Genomic DNA, 6,000 nt, shown 5'->3' on the forward strand with positions numbered 1-6,000 from the left:
CAAAAAGGTACCTCATACAATATATAGGTCACACTTTCTCCCAGGGGGCCCTACCTGTATCTCCACAGTTCAACAGTTTTTTTAAGACACACTCACAAATGTTGATGTTAAAATGATGTGCATTTTACTACATTAACATGTCAGAGAGTAGCCCTCAGGAAATATATAACTGACAAAAATACAAGAAAAATGTAGGGTATGGACCCTTTAACACCGTTTCAGACGTTTGCCTTCAACTTCCGCATGGAAGGAGAAACTAGGAGAGGCGGGGCTGGGAGGAGGAAACCGACAAATCAGAGCGAGGCTTAGGCGGGCCTAGCCAATGGTAACGAGTGTAGCGTGACCTGGCCCAATCAGAGCGTCTGTAATACGACTCTTTTCGGAGTAATCAGCGGACACGAGTTCAGTTCAGACTGGAACAGGATTCTAGGAAAGAAATTATTTACATCGAAGAAAGGAACATACAGTCCACTCCTCGCACGAGGCTTTTCAGATATTTACTCAGATAATGTTGTGAAACACAATGATATTAATAGCACTAATAACAACAATAATGTTTTAGCCTAATTACCTTAAACACTATTTTAAAAATGTCAGATAGCAGTTAATATTATGCTCTCAAATTGCTAGCAAGAAGGCCTTCTTATTCAAAGTTTCCATTCCACTTTACATGGTGTAATCCTTACATTTTATTCAGGCTAACAAAAAGGATATAAAGGTCTTGAAGTTTGCTTACTATTCAAATATCCATCCCACCATAAATAGTGTAGTTTCTGCTCAAACGATAAATAGGAAGCCTATGTAAACTTGTACATTGGAATGCAACGGTCCACCTTAAATGGAGTATTCCTTTCTTTTTCAGCTTAAATGGTGATGCCCTTCCAGTCATACTCACAAAAATGTTAGTAAAGTTAATTTTAGTTTTTGTTAATTCATTTATTCCCTGTAAGCACTTGATCCTGTTCAGGGATATGTTGGGTCCAGAGCCCACCGAAATTATTGGGTGCAAGGCAGGAAAATACCCAGGAAACAGGAGCACCTGGAGGAAACCCACACAGAAACAGGAAACACCCCAAACTCCTCACAAACTGTGACCCGAGGCAGGATTTGAACCCGCAACCCCAGAATCCACAATGGGACACCCTACAACTTTGTGGTCCTTGTGTTCACTTTTGGGCTGCTGGATTGTGCATGCTCCCTTTAGGACTGGGCAACAGGCTACAGGATGTAACTGCTACTCATTTAAGGTGGAACAGAGAATTAGAATTAGAAGCTGGCAAAAAGGAAGAAAAAAGTATCAAACTTGCATTTTAATGGTTGTAGACAATGATTCTCTGTGTCAGTGCTGCGTGACTGACATACACAACAAATTTTTGAGGCAAAAGAGTCTTTGAGATTGAAGTTTACACTGAAAGAGAGCGAGTAAGGTACTGAATCGCAAACAGCTCTCTCTCTCCCTCACACACACACACACATATATATATAGTTTTATTGTTTGCTATAGATTTTGGATTATATGAAATGAAATTTAAGAATAGAGTGAAGCATGTTTATTTTAATGTTGAGTGTGTAAATGGACACAATCTTTAATTCTAATAGTGTAACTAGCAGTTTGTTAACCATTTGCTTATACACTGGGACGAATATATTTAATAATACAGAATATTCATAGTTTTTCAGGTTAATTTGAAAACAAAACATTGGCTCTGTGGAGGTTAGCGTAAGTGCTAACAATGTAAGTGCTAACAATGTAAGTGCTAATTTTCAGACTTTGACACAAGTTGGATATCTGGATCCATCTGCTTATCATCATTTTCTGCTTATGTTTAAATTTGCCTTGTTGTGCATTTTCTGTTTTCTCAGGGCAACACACACACTCACACATTCACTCACACCAATGGACACTTTTGAGTCGCCAATCCACCTACCAACATGTGTTTTTGGACTGTGGGAGGAAACCGGAGCACCCGGAGGAAACCCACACAGACACAGGGAGAACACACGACACTCCTCACAGACAGTCACCCGGAGGAAACCCATGCAGACACAGGGAGAACACACCACACTCCTCAGACAGTCACCCGGAGGAAACCCACGCAGACACAGGGAGAACACACCACACTCCTCACAGACAGTCACCCGGAGGAAACCCACGCAGACACAGGGAGAACACACCACACTCCTCACAGACAGTCACCCGGAGGAAACCCACGCAGACACAGGGAGAACACACCACACTCCTCACAGACAGTCACCCGGAGGAAACCCACGCAGACACAGGGAGAACACACCACACTCCTCACAGACAGTCACCCGGAGGAAACCCACGCAGACACAGGGAGAACACACCACACTCCTCACAGACAGTCACCCGGAGCGGGAATCAAATCCACAACCTCCTGGTCCCTGGAGCTGTGTGACTGCGACACTACCTGCTGCACCACCGTGCCACCCACAGTTTGTTTAATTGCGCAAACTGTTTGTTTAAAATATTTTTTCTTCAATTTCAGATGGAATATTATGCAGTTATTCCAAGTAACTTAAATAATTTATTTTCAATAAATTAGTATGCTTCATGAAGTTCACTGCACCAAAGCATTCTCGATTGGACTTTTTGTGGCAATTTCTATTTGAGCTTGAGTTTAATTTTCAATCAGTGAACTGTACTGTTATTTAACTGTGGCTTTAGCCTCCTATAGTCGTATCTGCTGTATTCTGTTAAAATTTAATATTAACAGTAATTCCTAGTTCTCAGCAGTGAACTACAGGCTAATGTGTTGTAAACATTTAACAAGAAAGATTAGAATTTTTCTTTTTTTTTCAGCTGTGTCTCCGAGGCAGGGAGTGTGGGTGTGTTCTGGACAGTCATTATTAAGACAGAGCGGGAACAAACTGTTTTTGTGGAACAGAATGTTCGCCTTCAGTGAAATGAGGTGTGATCTGAAGCGATGTTTTAATTCGCACCAGTATTCCAGAAAGCACCACCTCATCTGCACTGTGATTGGATAGTATTCTGCATCCCTCCCTGTGATTGGCTAGCTCTTCATAGTGAAACTCTATTGGCCAATCGGAAGCAACTTTTGAAACTACTAACAGTCCTGACACAGGAGGATTTAAAAAATAAAACGGTGTAATAAGTTATAAGTTTTTTATTAATTTTTCGGCTTTTTTTGTATTATTTCTTTAACTTCCATAATATATAAATCATTAGCCTTATAAAATAAAAGTAAACGTATTTACATTATTTTAATGTTAATATTCGTCACATTTAATTTAGCTTAAGATCATTTAAGATAAATTAATAATTACATTAATTTTTCAATGAACTATTTTACCAAAATATATTTAGATGTATTCTTATGGACAAAAAATGCCTTCTAAAATAAATATATTTAAATAAGAGAAGTATATCAATTGGATATCATTAAAATAAAAAACACTAAATGCACATTTAAAAGGGAGGAAAAGACCATTAAAAAAAAAAAACTTTTTTTGTAACCGCTTATCTAGTACATATAATCCAGAGCGTACCACTGGGCACAAGGCAAAAACATACACTTGACAGGGCTCCAGGACATCACAGGGCATCACACACACACACACACACTGCGTAACACTGGTACAACAAGTAGTGTCAATATCATATAGTACCAGGGTACAGAGTTTGGTGTGTTTTTCTCATGTCTGTGTGGGTTTCCTCTGGGTACTCCATTGCTTCACACAGTCCAAAAACACATACTGGAATCTGAATCGGCTATTCAGTACTGTCCATAAGTGTGTTTGTGTGAGTATGTGATGCCCTGTGATTAAAAATAAATAAACTAATAAATACTTATTTACGACAGAGTAAAATGTTTACTGTCTTAAAAACAACAAATGTGTAATGAAGGTCGTATCCTGTATGAAAAACAATAAAATTAAATTAAGAAAAAAAAAAACACATCCACTTCACTTAAATATTCATTTATTTAATAATACATGCCAAACATCCTATTCACATTGAGGAATATTAAAGAATACATATTTGTATTTGCATCCAAATACTCGACTGGCTGTGGCGAGGGAGGACAAGATTGGCATCGCCCCTCGCCCTCTGTTCTCTCTCTTTCCCACAATTCATTTCACATCCTGTGGAAGAACGACATGCATTTATTTTATTTTATTTCTCTTTTTATCTTAGAACACTAAAATCAACTATGACCCCTTCGGATAAAACTACAATATTATTGCAGAAAAAACATGTGCTCAGACTCATTAGCATACAAGTGCTCACAAAAGAAAAGAAAAAAAAAAAAAGAAAAGGAAAAGGTTGTAGGGGAGCACCCAAATGGTGTGGAATTAAGAGTGAAAGTGTAATTCACAAACCTGTATGCTACAGTTTAGGAAAAATATTAAGAAAATACTGTACATGAAGCTTTTTTGGCACAATGCTAGGGAGGTCCTTCTGCCCCCCATCTCATTTCAGCAGATGCACAGGAACCTTCCCCTTGACTCTTTATGTGAAACTCAAAGATGTTTTACAGCAATGTCTGAAGTATGTTTGCAGAAACCCAAGGCCTGGAATAGTCCAAGGCTACAGTAACAGCAAAAAATTCATCTGTGGTACACCCTAAAAATATGCTTTAAGGGTTCTGTATATAACCATAAATGCTAAAAATAAATGTGTTGTTTCAAAGTATTTTTGGGAAAGGCCAGGGTTTCATGATAGCTGGAAAACTGTCTGACTTCTAATGACAGTGGAACCATTTTCGATTGAAGTTATCAACCTGGCAAAGAATCTTCCACTCACATCAATGGTCCTCTAAGTGTTGATGTTTCCATATTCAACCTAAAGAATCCATAAAGTATTTTTAATGACTTGTATCAATAGAGGAAAATAATTTAAATTGAGTTTTTAATTTAAGAAAAGAAGGGTTTAACAAGGCTTTATTAAAGGGCCATTAATGTAGTCATTAATTTAGTGTTCAGTGGTATATACAGAACTATTCTCTTTACTATGGAAGCAAATTTTTAGGGTGTGCTCTGGCCTTGCTGAGACATTTTCCCCAAAAAAAAAAAAAACAATAGATGAAGGCTTTTATGACTTGACTTTAAGGTTCTATTGCTGGATAAACAGTAATTTGAAGACCACCCAGGGAGCATACAGTCAGCATTGAATAATGGGGTCTGAGGACTAAGCCTTTGATGCTGGAACCAGTCCAACAAAGAACCTAGTTTAAGGGATGCCTTTAGGAAAACACAATAGGATGGATATATATATATCTAAAATCTTGACATATAATAACAACCATGTCATAATATCAAGTGTCATTAACATATACCATTATGTTATTAACCAATAACATATTGTAGCGTGTTCAGAGAGCTTGTTTTGGGGAATGCTAATTTCAGGTTGTGTTTTCTTGGTGATTAGTTGGACTGATTCATGTTTTTGTGGCCTTTTCACAGCAGGTTTTCCTCTTTTTAAACAAAACCACAAAAAAAAATCTAAATTTTAAAAAATTTTGTCTAAAAAAACAAACAAACAAAAAACACTAAATGAATTAGGAGGGCTGCCATTGATGTTGTCATGGTATAAATATAATATCATGCCACAGCAGCACTCTAGCTTTATATTTTATTTTTGCATTAGTGTTTTTTTTTATCTCATGTGAGCAAATAAATATTTGTACTATTTTTAAGTGGGAAACCGTGATCAGAGAAAAATCAATATGGTAGAAGACTTGTGTGTATTTATACCCAGTTCCAAAATGTTTGGAAAGTATGTGAAATGCAAATTAAAAGAATATGTAATTATATGTAAATCTACTTAGACATGACGCCTGTGACAAAAAAGTTGTGACAAGGACAAATTGAAATTGAATTGAATCTTGAATTTCCCCTGGGGATCAATAAAGTATCTATCTATCTATCTATCTATCTATCTATCTATCTATCTATCTATCTGTCTAAATTCAGACCAAACACTTTTGTCCAAAAGCACCTTAAACAGGTGATTTA

This window comes from Hoplias malabaricus, chromosome Y (genome assembly GCF_029633855.1).
Source record: "Hoplias malabaricus isolate fHopMal1 chromosome Y, fHopMal1.hap1, whole genome shotgun sequence".
Classification (NCBI taxonomy): Eukaryota; Metazoa; Chordata; class Actinopteri; order Characiformes; family Erythrinidae; genus Hoplias; species Hoplias malabaricus.